The following is a 24,894-nucleotide window of genomic DNA, read 5'->3' on the forward strand; positions in this document are numbered from 1 at the left end:
AGGGCTGGCCAGCAGAGACGTGGTTGTGCCTAAGGACTCTAAGAAGCAGAGCTTAATTTGGAAAATGTGTTTTCTACAAAGAGAAAACTGGATGTCTGCATAGAAAAGTGCCTATGGAAAGTATTATCTTCCTATAGTGTTCAAGGCACCACAGTGTGGCTGTGTTTCTAAGTCACTTAAACCATGTTGAAGAAACGCTTCATTCAAGATGACAGCTTTTCTCGTAGCAAAAATTACCTCATAAGGCTACAACTGAAAACCAGTGCTTTGAGCAAAACATAATGCAAATGAAAGAAAGACAAATTAGTGTCTCTTGCCATGTCATTGAGTTTTCCAAAGGGTGAAGAATTCTTTTATAAAATAAATGGAAGTATCTTTTGCTGTGAAGATATGTTCGCCACCGTAGTTATTTTTCCAAACCCTGTTTCAAATGCAGAATGCAGCTTCTTGCTTCCTAAGCAGTGCTTCTTGTCAAGGACAAGTTGAACCAATTTGTTTGAGCTAATACGTCCTTTCAGTTTCTGACCAGAGTGGAAAACATCGGTGTATAAATCATGCTTTAAATGTCTGGTGTTGGTGTTAAAAAATATCTTTGCCTGCAGCAGAATACTTCCATAGATGAAAGACAAATTTGAGGATCAGTTGGTACAGGTAAAAACCTGTAGTTTTACAGACTCATTTTCTGGTTGGCATGTGTTTGTATGGTAAATCAAGATGATGCAAAGACATTGGTGAAACATCTTGACCCTAAAGTAGTTCAGTGACAGCAAACACAGGAGAAAGAAGAGTTTTGCCTGAAACCCTAGAAATTTTTGCAAGCCACATATTATTGACAGGCTCTAAGGGTCCTGTGCGTGCGTTCTCAGACAAAGTAACTATAGTCATCTTCTAGCGTTTTAGGGAGGTTTTGTTAGAAGAAATGGCGCAACTGTTCACAGCTCCAACACCAATGTTGAGGTTGCATGAGAAAAATAATTAATGAGCTAGGAGAAGACTGTTTCTGCTTATTCTCTATTGTGGGGAATTTTAGGGGTGGTTTTGTTTTTTCCCTCTGCATCTTCCGAAAAGCCCTTGTCAATTGACAATTAGATGATTGCTAACATTTAGGTGACTTGAGCTATCTTCTTGATGAACCTCACAAACTTTATATATAGGAAATCAACTGTTCTAATGAAATGTTTCTGTATTTTGTAGAGGCCATTAAAATTGTTTGCAATAAAATATTTGAGAAAAATACAGGTATTTTACTGATGGATTTGCTAATTGATAGAACTGTAGCTAGCTATTTTGAAGTAAAATGGTAATTCTAAAAGTACTTTGGGACATTTAAGGTGAAATTATATGTTGTGCTCCCAGTCTATGCTTTGCAGGTGCATCATACATGTTCAAGTTCTTTTAGTGGTTCCTTCAGTGTTGCCTTGAGGAACTTCTTCATGTCCTGCTGTGGAACACAGTGCACCTGGATGTTAACGAAACATTTCTTTATGCAGCATTCCATTCTACAGCTCTTACTCACTTTGCATAGTTCGTGCTCGCGCAAAGAACACCATAGCTGACATCAAAATAATTGTCTCAGTAAAAAGTACACACAGTAATGGGGGCTGTAAGAGCACTCTCTTAACTTGCATGAATTCATTCTAGGCAGTAATTCAAATATCGGCTTAACACAGCACAGTGAGACGCCAATAAGTGCATTCTCTTATTCGTTTTCTTTTCAATGTACTGAAGAAAGGCAGGAGCAAGTAAATAGATTCCTTACTTTGTGATGTGAGAAAGGGAAATAAAAATGTGTTGCTGCATTTGATGTATCTCTAAGTTTGCTTTTAACTTCTCCTTTAGAAAGAACAGGAGACACTGTAATTACCCTGAAAAGCTTTTTGTAAATACCTGCTTTTCTAAATCTTTTCACTGGCTGAAACAGAAATGGCATTGTCTCAGCTAATGACATAGGTTCCCCCTTTTTCATTTCTAAGCCTGTGACACATAATTTTCCTGTTTATATAGTAACTAACATTAAGAAAAACAGAAAAACCTTAAATAATTGCCTTTTCAAAATGTTGCCCTCTTGTACAAGAGAAGGCTTCATTCTTCTTCTATGGCATTTTCTGCATCCTTATCTTGCGTTTGACATAACTTGTTCTGTATGGAGAGGAAGAGAAGGCTAAGACAACAGTGAATAACTGGAATGAAGCTTGAAAAATATTACTTACTTTTCCCTCAGAAGTAAATTTCTTGGCTTTGTAATAAGAAAACCTCTTCATGTCACATAAGTAAAAATAATGGGGCAAGTAAGCTCACCGACAAGAACCTCTGACTTGCAATTGACCCAATACTGTTGTCAGAAACACAAACCCCAAATCCTAAGGAAAGCAGATGGGTACAGATCCCACAGCTACTGGGTTGCACTAGTCTCGTGAACATTTATCATGCCCACTGAAAAAACCATAGTTGACAGGGCTATGTCCAATTCCAACAAACCCCATATGTCACACTCATCAAGCAGGAATTGAGAAGGAACAGTCTCATATGAAATTAAACATTCCTGCCCAGGGAAGTGCTGGAATCGCCATCACTGGAGATATTTAAAAGATGGGTACAAGTGGAGCTTAGCGACATGGTTTAGTGATGGTTTGGCAGTGCTAGTTGATGGTTGGACTCGATGATCTTAAGGTCCCTCCCAACCTAGATGGTTCTACAATTTTAGGATTCTATATGTTTTAATAAAATTAAAACAGCAGGCATAATAAAATGTAATAAATCTACCTTGTTTCAAGAAGGAATGCTGAACGAGCCGACGAATGGTTTAAAGAAACATAGTGGTGCTATTTCTTCTGCAGCGGTTTCTGTATTTCTTGAAATGTTATTTTGCCTTATCATTCATTAGTGCATAACAGGCATTTTTTCAAAACATAAATCTGACTTTTTTCCCCTTTTAACTGGCAGTGGAGAGAAGCACATCAGTATTGCAAGCCACATTAAAATTTGAACAGGGAGCCTTTTTACAGAAATGCCAAAAAGTTCTTCATTTAAGATGCAGAACATAGATCTCAAACCACTGAAAAAACCACACAGCAATAGGACACTTCTATTAAAGTAGCTTCCATAAATTTCTGAAGTCTCTGTTTTTTTGCTCCACCAAGCAAAACACCTATGGATGTTTTTGAAAATATCTCTTTTCTATTTCATGCCACATGATTTCTTACTCAAAATCTTTTCCTTTAGCAAAATGCACGAATAGCCTAGTTTTCTGATATTTACTGAACAACTAGATTAAGGTGAGTATAAATAAAAGCTTGCGGAGCACTTTGTAATGCTACCTGAAATGAAAGCAAACTAGCTTTTGTTCATTAACATTATTGAGCTGAACTCTGTGTAATTTGTGCAAGTTCTCCATGTTTGGAAGATGTGGCTGTGTGAGCCAGGATATCAATAAATGTCTTAAGTTCCTTGATTTCTGGTGCGTGGAGTTAGCAGTTCTATATCCAGAGAAGAAAACCGTCTGGAAAACCACCGTCCCAGAGGACAAGAGAGTTGCCATAGCACTCTGGAAAAGGGCCATGGATACTATGAGCTGTTCCTAGTGGGAATGGGACCACAGTGGGGTAATCCTTTACAACGATGCAAGCGTTACTGATAGAGACTGAAGTCACCCATGAAACACTAGCAAGAATACGTTACCCTTCTTCTAAACACACCGCAGATTTCTGTAATCCTGATCTATAAAGCCCTTGCTTCACGTGGTCTGTTATGGATCACAAAGGGCGCTTAATAAATATGTATTGGCATGGGGCAGTGCCACCGAAATGATATGGTTCTCCAGTCCCTAAGAACAGCTGCTTTATATCCCAACAGAAACACAGCAAGCCTGTGATGTTTCTCATAAATTCTCCTTGTACTTGGGTATCCTGGGTGATAATGCTGCATCTGAGCTCTCAGGCTGCTGTGCAAAGGGATATTCGCTCTTACTTTCACCAGCCTCTCCCCCCCTCCAACAATATTGATGAGACAAAACCATAAAAAAACCCCACATAAACCCGAAGCTGTTGTTTTAATACTTAAAATTAAACCATGCCTTACAGAATATATTCACCTGTGTATCTTTTTTGATAATGATTCACACTGTTATAGAGACCAATGTGTTAGTCTGGTAATTACAGGCAAATGATGTACCTGAGCATTTAATTTAGAGCAGATCCCTTCAGTAGCTTTTCCTGAACAAGTCAAAGAACGATGTTGTGAGGATAACATGTAACAAACTCAAATTAGCGTTCAAATGTGTTATATTTACGTAGTAACCAAGTAAACATTGCACCTCCTAAGTACAAACTTCCCAACCTATGCATCATTTGGAATAATACGAGCACTGTAGTTTTTTAAAAAATGCAAGACTAGGAATTTGAAGGAATTACATTGCTATTGTGCATAAACTGCAATTTTTATGCTAAAATTTTATGTGTGAAAGCCGACCTGGAATTTTTTTTTGCATGCATTGACATTTTTTGAAAGTGGTAAAATTAGACCAGTTTTAAAGCCAGTTACAGCTGTGAAAAAGAAAAGCTCTTAAGTATTTTCACATGGCCAAGCTTTGTTTACTGCACCAGTTTCCAAACCATATTTTAACACATTAGGAAATACACATCAGTGCTAAATTAGTTTCCTTATCTTTCTTAGGTGCCTGCTATGTGAGCTCTTCAGGTGCCCGAGGATGCCTATGAGAGTGAATGAATCATTCAATTCATCTGGATGAATCAAGGTGCTGGTTTGCTTGGTTACCTTTGAAATTTGGAATATTTTGCAATACTTGTAGCTGTCTGATAAATCTAGCTCACTTGAACCATTAAAAGTGATGGTCATAAAATTTAAGAGCTATTGTATATAGCTGTAGGGAGGACAGCTGGGACAAGTGCCTTTTATTATACACTTACATACTATTTTACCCTTCAGATGCGTCCTCACACAGCGCACAGAACAGATACAGCCACTATGGTTGAAAAATCGTAAAACTATCGAGTAAATACCGGTTTTTTTCTCCCCCCCCTCCCGCTTTCCAAGCCTGTTCTGAGAAACCACTGACTTGCCTCCTGAGCCGCTAGCTACACAGAAGTAAAGCACCGCTGAAAAGGAGGAGATGGTGTTAAGGCAAAGCGCAACCACCGCAGCCAGAAGCGCTGGATGCGCACCCTCCCCCGGCACCGTCGGACGGGGAGACCGGCGCTGGCGACCGGGGGGAAGCGGGACCCCAGGGCGGCGACCTCCGGGGCGGGTAAGGGGAACGACAGGAGAGGGGCCACCTCGGAGGCGCCCCGGCCCCTCTCCCCGCAGCTCGGGACGGCGGCGGCCCCGGCTCCCGCCCCGCATCCCCGGCCCGGCTGCTCGCCGCCGGCGCGGGGCGCTGCGGGGCGGCTCGGTACGGCTCGGTGCGGCGCTGCCGGAGAGAGGGCGGCCGCTGCGGAGCGGCGGCGGGGCCGGCCCAGCAGCAGCTGGAGAGGTACGGGGGGGCCGGCTGGGCGGTGGGGCAGCCCCGGCCCTGCCCTGGGCTGCGGGAGGAGAGCGGGGCTGCGGGCGACGGTGCGAGTGTCGTCCCCCCCGTACCCCCGTGTGTGTGGGTGGGTCTGGACGCTCGGCGTGCGGGGTGCGCTCCCTGGCGGGGCCGGGAGCGGGACTTCACCCCCCAGCTCCACCGAGCTGCCGAGTTGACATCAGCTGTCGCGGCGGGGATGCTGCTGCTGCTGCTGCTTGTGTGTATTCTCCTTCTCCTGCCGAGGCTCCTGGTAAGTCCTTCTTTCTTAATAGCAACTCTTCGGGGTATTCCCCCCCTCCTCCCGAGAGAAGGACTCGAGGGAGACAAGAAGGAGGAGGAGGAGGAAGGAGCCTGCGGCGCAGTCCCGGTGGAAAGCGAGTACCGCGGCCGGGTCGCTGCGCTGGGTTGGTCCCGCCGGAGCCCTCCCCGGAGCCGGGGGGGTGCGCTGGCCCGGCTCCCCCCCAGCTGAGAGCGGGCGCTTTCCAGAGAGACGGTTAATAACCTGACGGGAGGTGCTCGGGTTTTATTTTTGAATGCTTTCTACCATACGTTACTGGGAAAACTGGAGGTGGTGGATCTTGCCCGTCAGTGATGCCATTTGTGGTTCTTGTTTGGTGGGAAGGGATAATAAGGAACAGGCGCTTAATTGTCCTCTTCGTCACTGAGCAGGTGAGTGTCTCAGTGGCGCTCAGGTGAAAATCAGCTCTTGGTTGTGTGCTACCTAAAGTTTTCTTCCAGGTTTTCACTTTGAAAAATATAGTCTGCTTTTTATACTTCCATTTTATTATATGACTATGCAAAGAAAGGAGTAAATGATGGATATTGAGAACCACCTATATAAAGTAGTTTGGGTAACTTGGTAGTTACTGCGTGCAGCTAGCCAATATGCATTTCGGCATAACCAGTGTGGAGCTGTACCACAAGGAATAGTGAATCAAGGGCTTCTATGCCCTGGAGTTACTGATTTTTTGAAAGCCTTGGGAGGGTTGATGGTCAGTCAGCCAGGGAGTAGCCCTTTACATGAATACGAGAAGACAGAGGAGCAGGTGGGAAAATGACCTGTGAGGTACCCAAGTGTGACTGTTCCGCTGTATGCGCTTCAGGTGAGAGATTTGTGTGCAAGGTGTGTTCCACTGCAGTATATAAAACACTTAAAAGCCTCTCAGAGCATATGTTGTCTTGAATGGATCCAAAAGAATGAAAGAAGTGATTGGATTGTTGCCCATAAATGCCAAGGTGAGGCATAATGGGCTCTTAACTCAAGCCAGAAAAGGTTTAAGAACATCCGGTGTTGGAAATTTGAAGTTGGACATCCTGAAACTAGACAGAGAGTGCAGGTTTTTAAAGTAACAGCACTCATTACACTAATAAATTCTTAAAGCTTAAGAATTTATTAAGAAAAGCTTAAAGAACCAAGGATGTTTTTTCTAAAAAGAAAGATCAACCTAAAGACAGATCTGTTTTTAATAGGACTTAGTATGGGAAACTCTTACGGGCTACACATGGGGGAGGCTGAAACAGGTGATCATAATGAATCCTTATTGCCTCTATTGGTCATATAATTAGGAAAGCTGTGTCATCTCTAAGGGCACACTCTCTGTATACTCTTTCTTTCCCTTCCTTTGCTTCCCCCAAGTTTCTTGATGTAAAGGGACTCGATAGTATTAATGGTTAGCTTTTGGCTATGTGCTTTTTTGTGTATCTCTAATATAAATTTTTCACCAAATGCAATTGGATCCAGGGGTCTCCATGCTTCTGTTTTGCAGTCAAGTGATTATAGAGAAGCTCTGGAAGGTCGGAACTGCAATGAGAGTTGCTGTTTGTAGATCTGAGTAAGGTTTGAGGAATGTGGTTTGTAAGGCTGGAGGTGTGGGTATGATTTCCAGACCGTATCAGTGTGTTTAAACATTTGAAGTAATTTAACATGTTAACATTTCTACGCTGTCTTCAGCACTATGTTTAACCTTAGGAAATATTTATCAGCGTGTTTTGACTTCCATAGATTTCATGGTAGTTGAAATCTTAAGTTCTTTTGGGGATGGAGAACTGCTTATTTAACCAAAATTCTCAGTGAATTTTGGATTGTAGCTGTATTTTTTAAAGTGGAAAAATAATCGGTATGAAGGATCTTGTTAAACAGTTTTCAGTGTGATGTTGCAGTCATCTACTTGTTTGCCTGTCTACAAAACATGTTCTTTATTACATAATGTTCTCTCCTCTAAATCTCCTTACCAAGAGAGACGAATTTCATATCTGATGACTAACTGCTGTCTATTAGTAAGACATTTGATCTTGCAGGGTGGGGAGGGAGGAAGGGAATCCATTTGATAGAGCGGCGGCTGAAGACAGCTGCAGTGCAGGATTGCTCTGTGACCGTGCACTTTGTTTCCCAGTTCTTTATTGCCTTGCCTACATTTACTCTGCCTTCTAATCAAACTTCCTTCATACCAGGGATGAGAACGCTGATGTGTTGTCCCAGAGCCTGGAAACCTAGGAGAGCAGAATAGGTAAGAACGGCTGGAAGAGTAGACCTTGAAGAACAGCGTGGGTTTGAGTCCAAGGCTGGTAGGTAGGAGCTATATTTGTGGTAGGTACAGGAAGCTGATACGTGCGGATTTCTTTTGGGATTTTTAGAGTAGTTTTTCTCATCTATTTATATAAAAGGACCATGTAAACATATACGTACAATGTATACTAATGAGCGTAAGATGAAGCCTTCTGCCTGTTTCAAACAGCCTGGCTCTGCTGTAAAGAAAAGGTCTTTTTAACCTTGTACCTTAATCTGTCCTGGATGTGACTGAGTGGCCCCATTCTGTGTGGCTTTCCGTAGGCTGAGGCACAGCTTCAGAGCAGAATCAATTGCTCAGGAAATGAATTTGTCTGTTGTTTTTATCTTGGCCTCAGCCTGCACTGAAATTTCTTCATAATTCAATTACCCTAATCTGTACCGTTTTATTTTCACTGTAACTTTTCCCTGGGAATGCTTTTTGTATTGCTTAGAAACCTAAATGAATATAAGAAACGAAACAAAATTACATCGTGGTTTGTACTAGATTCCACAAACGAGTATTAACAGGAATCTTCTTAAATGAGCATTTTATTTATTTATTCTTAGAAGAGTTGCTCTGCATCTTCACTTCAGTGCATATCTGGAGCATCCCTCACTGTTAACATATAAGTTTTCTTTTTAGTTGCTCAGTCTTGATTGCAGATTAATTTGTCATAGCTTGCTTTTGTGAGAAATTACCTTTCACCACAGCCATTTTGTGTGAGGAAGACTGCTTTTGGGAGTTACGCGTTGGGATAACTTGTGATCTGAATGCAGCGTCTCTCTGCTGGGGCTCTGGTAACTTTTGGGTTAGACTAATACCTTTGACCTGTACAGCCTCGCAAACTGTGGAAGTAGCAGTGTATCAGCAGAGCGGAGGAAAGCATGTTCGCACATGAATGTCTCCAAGTTTTTATATAATGTATTACAGGGATGGGGACAGTAGAGGAATTGTATACAGCACCAATGCATTTCCAGGGGGTTGAACAGCAGAGTGGAGCTTGGAGGAAACGTTTGGGTTTTTTTATTTGCATGGTACAGAACTTGCAGGGTATTATCTGGATACCACAGAAGCAAATGTCCATGACCATGGGAACGCTGTTTCCAAGGATTCTGCTAATAGACAGATTTCTGTGAGAAAGCACTGTTGAAAGCAAGCCATTTGTCATTTGGAGATGGTATTTTTCATTTGCAGTCACTACATGGCACAGTTGATGGCTTTTTGAGGAATTGTGTATCAGCTGGATCTGAGCTTGTCTCCTTACTTCTGGGGGTATTGCAGAACTGTAGAAAAGGTCAGACTCGGGAAGAGATGTACTTAATATCGCTTCTAAAGCCTCATTCCTTTTCCTGAATCTTTGCACAAAATTCCTAGTGCCCGATGGGTTGGGGAAGAGAAAAACAGAGGAAATAAGGAACTGAATTCCCATTCTCGCAATATTAAACCTGCTTAAGATAATACGTAGGCTAATGATGCCAGATGCTTATGCCCACGTGTGACTTTGGAAGGCTAAGAGAAGCACAAGTCATACATTCCATTAAATAAAGATCTGGTGTAGGAATCGCCATCCATTCACTGTAGGCATTAGTGCAGCAATAGTAGTGACCGCATTATGGAGAGTGTTAACAGAGACGGGCAAGAACATGAGATCTTATGTAAAGAACATCTTTATCTTGTGTAAAGTAATCCAGAGGACTGGAAGATGATGAAAGTGAGTATTCTCGAAACCCGTACATTCGAAACATGTTTGGGTTTTACATTGGAGATTAATAGTAAAAATTGCAATATGGCTGCCCGCAGTGATACGTTGCATTGCAGAAGGCACTTTTTCTAACAGCTTTTTCTGCACTAGCTGTTGTTTCTGTAACATTTTTACAGTTGCCAACTATGAAACAGCTTCTTTGACTTTTGTCATGCTTTGGAGTTATCTACAGGTATCTACTTCTCTCCAGGAGCGTTTCTGCCCCTTTGGTGTATAGATATATTTTAAGTAAACTAAGGCGATATGTTAGTGAAAATGTCTATTAACTGTTGGCAACTGTATCTAGATTAGAGCCCTCTCCGTTGTTATTACCAGTGATAAGTTTTAAAGGGGGGAAAAAATAACAAAGCCCTAGCTAAGTTTTTATTTAAGCCTGTCTAGTTTTGAAACCCTTGCAGTCAGAATAATATGGACAAGTAGGATGCAGTCAGGAGAAGAAAAATCATTAATGCACTGGAGAATAATGAGTTATTAGGGGAGACAAAAAACTAGTAAGGGAGAAGGCAATACCTCCTCGGTATTTTCTGTTTCTGCTGTGAAATGTTTATGGCAGCAAAGAAAGGTGGAGAAGCATGAGTAACCTGTGCAAACACAAGTGTCACCTGGCAGGCGCTGGGGTGAGTAAGGAGTGTCCTGAAAGACGCGGGTGTGAGGAATTCTGCATGCCATGGTGCTGCTGGTATATTTGTAAACCCTCTGCTTTCATTGGTATACGTTTGTCTGGCTTTGGCTTTTCTAAGTGCAGAACCTGAAAGGAGGGCATTTAGGCAAACATATCTACATGTTCTCCCAGTATTTGGGCTGTCAGCATCTCATGCTAGAAATAATATTCCTGTTTTTTCCTGAATGTCTACAGCAGGGGTTTATTTTGGTTATGACTGTGAGACTCTTTAAGGGAATTGTTTAAACAGAATTGTTGTGGTTTTGGCACGGGACAGCGGCCTTTGCAGGACAAGTATCATCCGTGATAGGGTACAAGTCTCCCTTGATCAGACATTTTCTTAAGATTCTTTTTTTTTTATGAGACGGTTTCTGATTTGGCAGGAATTTGCAGTTTGCCCTGAAATCACTTTGAATCATGACCTTGCCAATGACATTTCAGTTCTACTGTGGAAGGGTGCAGAAACATGTCACAATGATTTGTGGGATGTGAGTTTTGAAAGTGCACATTCTCAATTAAGTGTTTAAATAATTAATGTAATATTTTTTTATATCTGAATTGAAATTATGAGCTCACTTCTGATTAACTTTGTGCAAACATTTTAATGTTAGTTTGCCACACCATGTTCCCAAATATGAAAAGTCTGTGTTTGGAAGTAAAAGCAATTAAGCTTTCAGACATAAATCATTGATACCTGCAAAAGCCTTGTCACTAATTTAGCGAGGATAATGCTGATGATTGCTACAGGTGTTTCTAACGTTCTTGTTGTTCAGAGTAAGGTTGGGTTTTGAGGAAAACAAGGGAAAAGAAATGTTCAAAAGGATTTGTGTTCGTTGTCCACATCCTTCAGCTTCCAGTAAGATTGTAGGTGGTTTTAATTGATGAATTAATTTAATCTAATGGCTATTGCAGAAGGTCATCTACAGTGTCCTGGACAATGCTTGACCTTTGTCCAGGAACAAGCCTGGACAGAATCCTGCTTCTGTTTTGAATGGTGCTCTGGTAGCAGTGTCTCTCTTGTACGAGGAAAGGAAACTCAGTTACAGTCTACCTCCTTGCACGGGTCAGGGATGCACAACACCAAGTACGTTTAGAAGTACTCTACATATTTGGTGCTTTTACAAGAGTAAGACCTCTTGTTCAAAAGTAGTGGTATAAAATTGTTTTGCAAACAGTTTGTCCCATTCTGAAGATTGCTCTTTCTCTCCCAGACTCAAGACTGAAGGACTTGCTCCTGGGTAAGAGCCAAAGAAAAGCTGTGGGGTTTGGGGTTTTTTTGTCTTGCTTTGAAAGTCTTTGCCCTCTACTGCTTTACTGAAACAACTGAGCTGGAAGTCCCCTTTCTGAACAAGTCCAGTCTTTCTCCTGGCCCATTCCTGTGCCTGCTCCCATTGAGAAGGTTCTGGCTTTCATTCACTGAACGTCTGTACTCATTCACATGTTGCCTTCTGATGAGATTGAAATAAGCCAGTGTTGTTACTTGAGATGGATTAATTCCATTAACTTAACTTTAAACATACTGCAGATCAATTCAGAGACTGGCTATGTCTGTAGCATGCCACCTTAAAACGCATGGCAATGTTACAGATGATGTTTTATGAGCCTGATCTTTCTCCCTTTAATTGAAAAAATAATGTTAGAAAAAACAACTGTTTCTTGACCTTAAATCTGGGCAACACCCTGTTTAATCTGATTCTGAAAACATAGCCATCAGCCAATACAGCATGGATTGCAAGTTTGTTCATGGGGTGTGTGTTAATTTGTACCACTAGCACACAAACAGCTGATCTCAAAAGTGAAAACCCCATGAATTAATAAAAAAAGAGAGAACTTTAATTGCACAAGCTGTTTATGGTGGAATAGGTTATTGTAAGTACTGTGTGTAGTACGTGCGTTTTGACCACCCTATGCTCAAAAGCTAGGAGTAATCAAAGTCTCCTTTGATACTCTTGTCTTTTGACTTCATATAATGCTTCTGATTCTACTTGGAAGTAGGCTGCACCTGATGTACAAACTTGTACTTTTTTGAAACTGCCTTTATTTTTGACGTTCTCAAAAATGCCCCCTTTGACCTTCTGGTTTGTGTTAATAGTGAGGGAATGAGACCAGGTTGAAGTTTCCCACTGTGACATTTGAAGAACAGACGAATGGCAAGAAGGACAGAACAACGTATCACCCTGTGGCAGCCTCACAGAGCCAGGCTGTGACTTTCTTTTTTCGATAGGGAATTCAAATGACATAATAATCAGTAACAAGACAGGGATTGCTAAATGGAGCAGAGATGCTTGTCTTCCTGTTGTCACTAGTTTTACAGTGGAGATACTTTTCGCTTAACAGAGGTGCAAGCTGAAGCCAGAAAAAATAAGAGTAGTTTTCCCCCGTTGGCTTCAGGGTGCTCTGTCCCTCCTGGCCTCTCATTGCATCAGGGCAGGATACAGTGATGGTGGGCAGAGAACATGCTGGGGTCTATTGCATACCCCCAGGCGGCCGAATCATGTCACTCGGACTTCAGAAGGAGGAGAGAGCGAGCATGAAATGGGACAAGACAATAAAAGACACTCAGAAGTTCAACGTTACAGTTTAACTGTAGTCTGTATAGTAAGAAAGCTGTAGCTTTATTCAAGAAGAATGAATATGTGTATGTTCATATACATAGAAAACTCAATTCACAATCAGATTTTTTTGTTAATTAACTATGTAAATGTCTTCAGACAGTTATGCTTGAGGACAGCAATGAAGTAATGCTCAGTTATTCGTGCATAAATTATGTGAGAGAAGGCTGAAAGCTTTCTTAACATTACTGCAAATATTCTTGAGCCTTGCTGTCAGTGCAAGGTGCCCCTCTGCTATCTTTCCACCTTTTTTTTTTTTTTCGTTGTTGTTTTGGGGAGGAAAATCAAAACACCTGTAAATCGTGAAGGATAAAATACATAGCAAGATATTCTTCATTCAGTATAGTCAGCAGATATTTTAACCACGTTTTCGGAAGGAAAGCACTAAAAATATATATGATAAAAATCATCTAGGATATGAGGTCTTAAAAGTGTGGGTTCCTGGGGATCAATAATTGTGGCATCCTTTTATGTGATGGTAAGGTGTTTTCCTTTACTGTAATACTAACATGCATACCGACATCGCAAAAGAGTAGCAGCAGAAGGATTATGCAATATCACGTCTCAAGGGGGAGGAAGGAATAAGCAGGAGGCCAGTGATGATTAACCGTCTGTGTTTTGTTGTTTAGAAAGAGTTTCTTTTTGCATCCCAGTGGATTTCTCTGTTTAGTTTTGGAGGACCTAGTATATCTAAGCAGCTTCTTGTTCATTTTAAAAGCAACATAGCATAGACAGAAACTTGCTCTTTTGAAAGAATATCTTAAAATATCACTGGAAAATTCCTCTAATGTTAAAGTGTACTCCCTGTGGTCTGATATTCTTTGTTTACCAGTGAATATGGATAGTGCGGAAATCTGATAGTGTGGAATGCATGGCTCCCTAAAAATGAGGAGAATCTTTCAACTGGTCAGAGTCGGCATTCAAGCAAATGTTTCTGAACTAGCCAGATGACAATTACTTTTGTATTATAAAACTCATGCATCCTTAAATTAAGAGACTATGACCATATTCTTTGCCCTGAGTATTAATACGTTACAACTTTTCTGTTATTATTTAAGGAATCCCACAGTGTTGATCCACCCGACTTATTACTGCTGTGCCTCCACTTAATACCTTCTGGAGTTTGAGGGCGTTGATTCAGAAATACACAGCACAGTTCAGCATAATTGTGGCTTTTTGCCTGTCGATTTTGTTGCACTGCAGTAGTATGATCCTTAGTAGTAGAGGCTGACTTCTCCAACTATGTTTTGAAACCCTATCATATAAAGAACTGTAAATGGAAGATCAGCACGAGACAATGTATAGAAACAGTTGAACAGTAGTGATCACGACAGTGTTCTAATGAAATGCTGTGCGGTACTTGAGATGTCCAGGATTCTCTAGAAATAAATAGAAATGTTGCCAGTTATGCTTTTTGGTGGACTTTGGCTGAAAAGTTTTTCAGTGATTCTAGCAGAGAAAGAGTATGACTTGATGTGCTTGGGGACTGTGCTGCTTTATTGCAACTCCCTCACTACCTGAGACTTTTTTTTCTTTTTTTTTTTTATTTTTCCTTCTAACCATTGTAACAAAGCATTGTATTGAAGTGTTGAGTTTGAGGGGAAACTAAGAATGAAGCTGAACCATACTGGACACAACTGAAAATATCATGACGATTCTTTTTCTTTCAACAGAGCGGTATCGGTTTATATTACTGGAGGAGTTGGATCCTGTATTTAAAACAATTTAAACCGGGCTCTTCGTTCTCCTGAAGAATTCTGTCTGGCACAGTGGGTGGAGGGAGTCCTTTTAGTGTCCTTCCAGACACAAATTTAAATGGTTAATTCCCTCACACACATGGACACTCATATATGCACACCCCTGCACATCTGGAAATGTGCTGGAGGCTGGTAGTTCTCAATCTTCTATGAAAACTCAAATCGTGTAAAACTGAGATACGCGCACGTTCATGGGGGCAGGTTTTAATCACAAGCTTGAAAATAGATACAGGCTTTGTGGTAGTTCTGGATTGGAACAAAATCTATATTGATTGGGTTTGAGTAGATTTTATTCTAGAGTGAGTTTGAACAGAAAGATTGTCGCAGTGGCAATGGTTGAAACACAATGAAAACAATTGCCTCAAGCTCTAGTAAAAGCAGATAATCTTTCACAGCTCTAATTGTTTCACCCTTAGAGTCCTTTTTCCAACCCCTGATACAATAGTTCTTCACTCTCTTATTCCCCTAGAGCACTAAGGACAGAGTGACTACCAAAATCCTGTTACACCTTCCCCATGCTGAAAGACTGCAAGTATATATGTGTCTGGAGACCTCATGAGGGGTGAGTAGAAGCTGTGACCAAAAACGGAGGTTGCCCACTTACTGAAGGAGAGCAGCCAGCCAAGCTGAAGACAGCAGAATAGTATTTAAGGCTTACAACCATTAACTGTGATATTTCGCTGAGGTGCAGTTTTTCATGTTATTGGAAAATACTGAATAACACCTTCATTTTCCACCCCGCAATTCCCCATGTAACTCCATAACTAAACGGAGCTAGTGCCCCTATGCCTTCTCAGCTGCACTATTGCAATTCAGAGACCTGATAGGTGTCTAAAAAAATCAAAGCAAGCTTTCTAAATTTTGTGAAACCTACTGAAAGGAGTAGTTTATGTTTTGATACCCTAGGGTATTAGTCTTAGCTTTCAGTGCCTTGCGCTCTCAATCTACCCATTTAATTAACTTTTAAACCATTTATATTATTGACTTAGACAAGAAAGTCATCAAATGAATTGTTTGGTTTGGTGTGTAGTGTTCCTGCTTTTTGCTAAGCAAATACTTTCAGCTGTTCCAGAAACTTGAATTTCATTGCTTAAGGAATGACACAGATGTTTATAGAAAACTCTTGAAAGACCCTCCCTTCTGGTAAGGGTGAGAGCAGATGGAATTAGTTGATTTGGATGTATTACAAGCGGCATAACCAGCAAATTGTATAGATCAGGTTGCCCAGTATGTACTTACATATATATATATGTATATAAGATGTTTTATATTTATTTTATTTTGTGGTTTGTTTGGGTTTTTTTCCTTCCCATTCTCCCCAAATTTCCCAGATTTTACCCTTGGGAAGTTTCTGTCTTCAGCTATTTGGTAGCTCTAGCAAGTCTTTATCAAACTTGTACGAGCTATGCCTTCCTCCAGAAGCTTAAAATGTGGTTTTAACCAGATAAATTTTAACAGCGTCTGCAAGAAGATACTCCCTGATAGAAAATGCTCCCTATCCTGTTAAGTTTGAAATCCCTGTCCTGCAACTTGTATGTCAATTTGTGAAACTGGAAAATGACAGAGAGAGAGCAATGTGGGGGTTTTTCCCCTTGCTTTTTTTCCCGAAACTTTAGCTAAAACATGTCCCAAAACATCAGTGTGGGTATCATGGAAAACTTCGTCTCTGATGGGCAACTTGGTAAAGTTGTTAAGAAGATGACCTTTTATCGTAGAAAAAAATATGGGTTAGTTTTTAATGGAGAGGCTTCCTGGCCCATCTCATGTTATATTCACACTGGAGAGAAGGGACCCTTTTGGCCACGGAAAAGAAATTGAGGACTTTAGCAACTTGACTTAACGTGTGCATTTTAGTGAAATGTCTGGTATACCCATAATATCAGTGAGCCTCATGATCCCTGATGTATTTTCCCTTGAGTTATCCTCTTGAGGCAAGAGAAGGGGTTCTCCCAGTGTAGGCTGGGAGCTGAATTACGGAGAAGCTAAGAGATTTGCTGCGGTTTACACGCGCTGGAAATGGTTTCTTCCTAGTAGTAGTCTGCTGTTCCTCTTGGAGGATTATCATTTTTAGTATTTTTACGTGTTGATAGAGATTCTCATGAGCAGTGGTGAACTGATGATTTATATGACAATATATCACAGAACAAAATAATTTAATAAACTTCACAAGAATGTTGGGATTTTATAATCATTTACATGGAAATTACTTGTATGGATGTAACTTTTATTTTAGAAGTTTCTATAATAAATTACTGAGGAGACATAATCTGATTGAAGAGTTAGAGACAAATAATATTAAACCTGTCGTATGTTTACATGCCTTGAAATGAATTGTAGTAAGCTTTGACTGCTACTACGGGAGAAGAGAATATTTGAAAACTGGATGAAAATTTCAGAAAACTCAATACAAGCAAGGTGTCAGAGCAGGTAAGTTGATGGATGGATTTTGAGAATAGTTTCATGTGAAATTATACACATACACGCATATAAGATGAGTATTATGTATTCCCCAGCATTCTGGTGAACTTGGCAGTCTGAGTCTTACTTACCCAATTACACAGCAGCATGGAAAATGACTAATCCAAGTAATCTGTGTCTAGCAATTAAGCGGTCACTTAATCCTGATTTCTCATCATCTTCTCCAGGCTGGAGGGTATGTTCCAGTGTCTAAAAGAATTCAGATACTTCTGTTCTCTTTGTATCCACAATCGGCCATGAGTAATCTTCTTGTCAGGTGGTTTGTACCAGCAATAAGGCCTGCACTCAATACATCTAGGATCAGTGGATTCATTTATTAAACCAATTTTAGTCCACACCTACAGACCTGGAAATCTAACTGTGCCTTTCCTTTAGCCTTCATGGGTAGGACTTCCCTGTTTCCAAACATTTGGACTGTGTATTAACAATTAAGCTTTTTTTATTTATTATTTAAACACAATATTTTTTCAGTATCCTGACTTACCCCCTTCACAAACAATGTGGAGAACATCCCATGGGTGAGATCATCTCCCATCTAGCTCCTCGGTGATTAGCCAGAGACACCCTCTCCTTGATCTGCCTACAGTCCCAGGGAGATGCTAGTCTGGCCTGGTGAAATAAGTCAGATTTTGCTTGCATGTGGGCAAGGTGTCCTTGGCCCAGGCCATCTCCAAACCTCTGCTTTCTCTTCTGACGTGCAGGCTTGTGTCTGTTGTCGTGTCACAGGACATGTAGGTCTACCTTGAACCACGGGATAGATGCTTCCTGTGCACGTCAGGTCGTTTGGAAGGACTGGATCTGCACAAGGAAGCTACACCTGGGGATTGGGTTTCTTAGTGGGTTATGGCCAGGAGAGATGCTAAGTTGTGGTGGAGCACACTAGATGTTATCCTGCCCTTTTATCTCATCTGCTAGGTCTGTGATGGAGCTGACCAGTTCATGCAAGTTCACAAACTGAGGGAAAGCACTTGTGTTGCTGTGAAAGAGACATAACAAAAAGGGAGACTAAGATGGGAGTTGAATGAATCTTACAGATGAGGTTTGACAGGTTTGCATCTCTGATGGTAAAATTCCCCTCAAAAAAAAGGTTGCTGCTGTTGAGAAATGAGGTCATTGCTATAAAGAAGTAACTTTATTCCTTTTTATGGTAATTCATGTTGCATCTGCATTCAAGCTGTATGCAGAAAATGTGATTTTTTAGGTGACACCGGAAGAATTGTGAGTGAGTAAGCCTTGCATAAGAGGCTGAGCTGTGGTTTGGATTTTCATGAACATAATGGAGTGCATCTTTGGATAACTTTTTGTACTGATGCATGTGAAACTAAAAAATTTGTTCCCTAAGGTTTTCTGTGGTGCCTGTAGCCCACCGTGGCAGTGGGACATTTGAATCCTATTGTACCATGAAAAAAGTAAAAATACATCAACACCACTCTGCGTGTGCACCAGTCCTGCAAGTTTGTTTATTTATTTTTGCAGCTGGTTGAACTTCAGTATCTTCCTGCACACTTTTGGTGTACTGCTGGCAAAGTTGAACAGTATAGTAGAGAGAGACCATTCACTCATTTTTCACAGCTTAGTGGTCATTACTGTACTATAATTAAACTCTAAGTGTATCTGTTTGTTAGTTTACAAAATCTATTGGGTAACATAGCCAAAATATATCCAAGTTAGTTTATCATGTCTCGGTCATGAAATTCAGTGACCTAAAGATTGATCCTTTTCATAGGAAAGTACATTTCAGCCTGCACCCTTTCTCTCTTCCCCCTGCTATGCACCAAGGAAAGCACCCGAGCTGTAATTTAATTTAAGGAAAGCTTAAACTTTTGTTGTTGTTGTTGAATGGAGCGGTGTTCCCTGCTTGAACGCCACATGTTTCCTTAAGGCAGGAAACCTCACTGAGGATGTTATATGCAAACGGCTCTGCATCCTGTGGTCTCTCTGCGAATGTTTGAACCCATACTGTGTTTGACCTATGGGCTGGCACAACCGCACTGCCGAGCTGCGCGATCAAATGGGCCGCTAAACAATGCTGAATTCAATTAGAAAGTTCTGCCATCTGCCATTCTGTATCGTTTTGAAATGTACTGTGCTTCCATTTTTTAAGAGACTATTCAATATTGCTGCAGGTAGTTCAGTTATAGATTTAAGAGGTGAAGCAGTGGAGGAAGGAAGGCTGTGAATCTCAATACGTTTGCTAAAAAGTAATAGAGTTTCTAGGACTCATGGTTTAAAAGGGGAAGGAACTGCCCATTCTAAGGGTGATCTAATCTACTATTTCAGTAAAATCTTGTAGTTTTCTTAGCAATGGACTAAAGCAGTAAAGACAATGTTGTCTTCAGGTATTATTTTTAATGAGCATTTATACTGAATTACACCTACAGAGAAAGTGCAGGTAGATAAAAGGGATCAGGCTAACCTCAGTTGTTGTTGGGGCTGGTCAGTAGTTTTTTTGGGTAAAGTCTGAAGCAGTTGAGAAGTAAAAGGTTTGTTATGGTTTGAGAAAACCCATAACAACCAGGGTAAACAAGGAAACACGAGAGTTGAAATATAAATAGATTTAGTAGGATAAGACTAAGTAATTAACAATAATACTAAAAAACCGCTATTGATCCTGATACAAATATAAGATATACACGGATTATACTCATCCAGTTTTATCAGCAGGAAGCTGTGCACTCCCAGCAGTGGACAGCAAATGTCGGACACTGCGAGCGCTACGGCTTCAGGACGAAGGGAAGGGCTCAGCGGTCTGGCACTGGGGCAAGGAGTTTCTTTGGACCGCTGCCACCAATGATGAGACAGACTACGCAGCAAGCTTCCTAATTTATATCGAATGTGATGTTCATGGTATGAAATAATCCTGTTGGCCAGCCTGGGTCAAATGCCCAGGCCCTGCTCCTCCTCATCCCTGCTCCTCCTCATCCCTGCTCCTCCTCATCCCTGCTCCTCCTCATCCCTGCTCCTCCTCATCCCTGCTCCTCCTCATCCCTGCTCCTCCTCATCCCTGCTCCTCCTCATCCCTGCTCCTCCTCATCCCTGCTCCTCCTCATCCCTGCTCCTCCTCATCCCTGCTCCTCCTCATCCCTGCTCCTCCTCATCCCTGCTCCTGGCAAGGCTTGAAAACACTGAGACCTGGAATGCCACATACCATAGCTGGCTATAAAGTAAATATTTTCACAAATTCAGACACTAGAGTCTTCTAAAAGTGTAGTTTTCCCCATCATTAGAAGAGAAGTTAGTCCTGTGTCCCTCAACCTAGAACAAGGTTCAATAATCTGTTACTAAGTACAGTCCCCTCAGAGCAGAGGAGAATTTTTTATCCTTTTGATATGCTTTTAATAGCCTGAGGTGTGTTCTTTACTGGGCTATGCTTTTCGTTCAGTAGGTCATGGGTGGCAAAGACAAAGCTATGTTATTTATGTTATTAGCTTCTGGTTATATTTTCTGCTTTCAAACAGCAGTTTTGAAACTGTAGTGTGTGTTATTAGCTGAATTTTACTGCTTTGTCCTATGCATTATACAGCTCAAATAACGTTCACTCTAACTTTACTTTGATTATTTTTTGTTTTCTTATTACATCTTTTTTTGAAGCTTATATTAAAAAAGCTTATAGAAATATGTATTCCTTGATGGCTTGAAAGAAGTTGTCATCTCACAGCTGGAAAGGCCATTTAGCTTCTGGGAATGACTTTCTTAGTGTCTCTTGCTATCCTTTTGTTGGAAATGATTAGTTTTACAATAGTCCTGCTGCTTTTAAACAAATGTTACAGAGAACAGTTTCAGATTTCCAGTTGATCTTAGATGCTCTGTTGAATTTGAATGTAGAAACTTAATCATGTTGCTTATAACTGGTTTCCCAGTTTATCAGTTTACCTGTGTCACTATCACTTTATATTAGATAGTCATTGTTCTACAGTTCTGCAATGGGGTGTGTGTGCGCATATATATATATGAAAATATGTAATGGATAAAAGTGGAGGTTTTTTTCCCATAAAAAAATATGTTTTGTAGCCTTTTGGAGGGCATAGGGAAGTCTTTGCAAGGAAAGAAGAGAATGAGTGAAGGATTCTTCTCTATAACAAGGCGAAGTATTCAGGTCCTCACACTCAGAGGTGCGGGGAGAAGGTTATCAAACATTGGAACAGGCTGCCTGGGGAAGTGGTGGAATCACCATCCCTGGAGGTATTTAAAAGATGGGTAGATGTGGTGCTGAGGGACATGGTTTAGTGGTGACCTTAGCAGTGTTAGGTTGATGGCTGAACTTGATGGTCTTAAAGGTCTCTTCCAATCTAGACGATTCTATAAGTTTCTTTAAAGTCATATGAGATTATGGATGCTCAATATACTTGAAAAATCAGGCCATCTGTAACTGGAGCATCCAGCCATCGAGATACATTAAATTACTAAAATGTTTCCCTTCCTGTCCTGTCATTAACTTAAAGGATTTTGCTTTTCTATCTAAAACTTGAGATTATGCATCAAAAATACTATATAGATCTGTGTTTGTAAGGTACTTGGATACATGTGTACAAGTATGATAGACAAAGTCAAGTCTTCTATTAATTCTGTATTCAGGAGTGAGAAAACATGCCACAAGGGAGGCATGGGCTATATGCTGAATGGTGAAACTTGGAAGAAATTTTGGGCAGCTGTCTTGCTGTTGTATTTCCTGTGTCTTGAATGGAACTGGAGTCCTGTGGAAAATAACAATTGTGGTTGTGTATTTTTTTTTAAGCTTTCTCATATTGCTAAATGAGCAGAATAAAAATTGACACGTTTTTAAGGTGTTGAACAGTTGAAAGGCTGATTTAGGCTGAAAGGCTGAAAGACTGAAAGCTCTGCCTAAGACTTCATGGCTTAGGCGTTTTTGTTTTGCTTCTTGAAGAACTCCAGGAATAGCGTTCACAATATAGTAATGATTGTGTAGGGGTTTTGTGCACGCACACAAGCTTAATTGCTGAGGGTTGGAATAGCATCGACGTCCATGAGTGGTAAAGGCAGGAGTTATTCTGGAATATTAACTTGGGATGATCAGAAGGTGTTTTAGTCAAGACCTCTTTTTTGTTTGCATTTATTTACTCTGGTTTCTGGAAACATTATTGTAGGGTCTTTGAAGAATAGATGAAAAGATGTGTGTTTGATCATGCTGATTTGCAATAATGATAAAGGAAAGAATAAAGATGTAATAGAGTAAAAATCATGCACTTTTTTAAAATCGAGGATGCTTGCTCATCTTGTAAAATAACAAGCTTCCAATCCTGACAGGTTCTTCCTCTGCAGTCTCTGAGGGGACCCGAATGATTATAATCGGTACCCAATAGTCTACACGTGGAAATGTGGGGCAGTATTTGCTGGTGAGTGGTGTTTCAGTACCAATGGAATGGGAAGATCACTTGATCTAATATTGGAATAAGTCACAGAAAAATTCATGTCCTTTTCTCTTTCTCAGCCATCTGGGTTTACCATGTAGGGAGACAGGTTTTTTCCAGATTTTCTTGGAAGATAAGCTAGTCTGCCCCAGACAAGGTGCATGCATGAATCCTCTTGAGAGTGCCTGCTAGGCTGAAGAGCATGAGCTGTGTGCAACAAGAAGCTGATATACTAATAAACATGGGGAAAATAACAAAACCTGCCCCAAATCTCTGCGTGAGTGAGTCAGTGATTGAATAGATACATCTTATTAACCTTTCAATAGTCCCAAGCTAAAACTGTCCTTATCACTCCTACATACTCCCTGAGGGCATCTATTAAACTATAGTTGCTGCACATGATATGCAAGGAGAAATGCTCAGCTGTGGAACGTGGGTATCCAGCATTTGATCATTGGAAAAAATCTAACTCTGTTCGCACTGATAAATTATTAACGAGGCTTCCGTAAATGTATCCTTAACTTCCAGAAATCTGTATTGGTAAATGAGGAACTTGGCTTTACAGGTCAGGTTGGGATGGGCTCATTGGTGTAGGTTAGCAAGAGGCAGTAATGAGAGTTACTACTGTTAGCATCTCCTGACAATGTCCCCATCATCTTGGAGAGCAGGTGTTCTCCAGGTGAGGATGTGGAGCCACCATCCCTTCCATGCTGGCGAACTTTGGTTGCCTACTCCATGTACACTGGACCATCTTGGAGACAACTTGTCCCTCTCTGAAAGATCTTTCATAGATTTCTTACTGGAAGCACACATCAATGATGCTTTCCATCTTAAACCCAAACCAGTGAGTAGTTTGACCCTCACGTAATGATACATGTTGGTACTGTTTCAAGTGGCATAAGCTGTCTGTATTGCAAATGCAGTCAAAAGGCCAAAACATTTGATATGTAGATTGCTGGAGTAAATCTTGGCCAAAAGGAGGCAGAAAGCTGCTATAGAAAGGTCAGGTTATTATTAATATCCCATGAGCATGGCTCTGCACAGTCATTCTCCTGAATAATTTCTCTTTTGCCATTTTACCTAAAAGCTAATGTACCAGTAATATGGTATCTGTGCCCATCACCTGTTCTTCCAAAAGCTTTGAAGAGTAGCTCTAGGACAAGTAGCAACTCTGGAAACTCACCTCCAGGTTCCTGAACTCTTTTGCTTGTAGTGTGAATTGTAGGAATTACATACCTAGCTGGAAAGAGGAAGAGATGTTTAAAGTATGATAACAAACAGAATGTGAAGAGAAAAGAAGTGATTAAGGGTTTGTCTGTGTCAGAGTAAGAACTGCTTCTTGAGGGCTTCTGTGTCTTCCTGATGTTTGTGCAGCACCCACTAGTATTATAGTATGGAATTACCTTGACAGGTCATGGCCAGAAGGATAGATGACAAAGCTTGTGATCCTTTTCTTACAGTTAGCATAAAGTATCATAGTATAGTGTACATTAAGTAGCCTTTACGTTTGAAAAATTCAGTTGCTAACAAAGACTGATTGAGACCTCAAGTATCATAAGGTATTTCTGCAATGGAAATCTGTTTTCTCTCATGTCTTATAAAGTCATCTTTAGCAGTTACACCTGCTTCCTTCCAGTTTGGAGCACTTCCCACGCAGTGATCCCTTGTGCAGCTTTGAACTTCACTCCTCCAGCCCTGTGCCTGGCTGCTGCTTGCTAGCCAATGTTGAAGACACTGATGAATCTGCAGGTGCTTTTTTTGCCCAGTAGCCTGAAGCCAGACGGTTTGTTCAGCAGTGGCAACTTCAGCTGCATGCCCTTTTCTCAGGAGAGATACAACTGAGGAACTGGATGGGTTGTGCTGGGAGGGCAAAGCATTTTAAAGTGGCAAAGAAAACCATCCCAGATGTTCACTTTGTTTGATGAACAGTATTTTTGGAGAAATCTGTCGCTTTTCTTTGCTTGTTATACAATGTATGGAAAAGGATGCTGATCCTGTGTATGGTGCTGTCAGGCAGTCTATATAGGCTTTTGCTGAAATTGCTCATTGGATTCATTGGGGTCCTAGAAGATCAGATGGCAGAGTGTAGTTTTTCTAAGCTCTGGTCCTTAGTCATAGATGATATGCGTGGCTGCTCCCCACAGACATACTGCTATTACTTTGAACTGTCTTGGATAGGCATTTA

At 40.9% G+C, this 24,894-nt stretch overlaps 1 protein-coding gene across 5 annotated transcripts in view; it reads left to right on the forward strand.

Annotated features, from left to right (window-relative positions):
* The first annotated feature begins 5,443 nt into the window (after positions 1–5,443).
* Positions 5,444–24,894, forward strand: part of SYTL5 (synaptotagmin like 5) — a 94,236-nt gene continuing 74,785 nt past the window's right edge. For 4 of the 5 annotated variants that reach the window (XM_063343755.1, XM_063343774.1, XM_063343782.1 and 1 more), the window contains exons 1-2: positions 5,444–5,771; positions 7,973–8,086. The gene's annotated coding sequence lies outside the window, so the exon portion shown is untranslated. The remainder of the gene's footprint in view (positions 5,772–7,972; positions 8,087–24,894) is intronic. The other variant, XM_063343765.1, reaches the window with a different exon arrangement.

The sequence above is a fragment of the Chroicocephalus ridibundus genome, chromosome 1, assembly GCF_963924245.1.
Source record: "Chroicocephalus ridibundus chromosome 1, bChrRid1.1, whole genome shotgun sequence".
In the NCBI taxonomy this organism is placed as follows: Eukaryota; Metazoa; Chordata; class Aves; order Charadriiformes; family Laridae; genus Chroicocephalus; species Chroicocephalus ridibundus.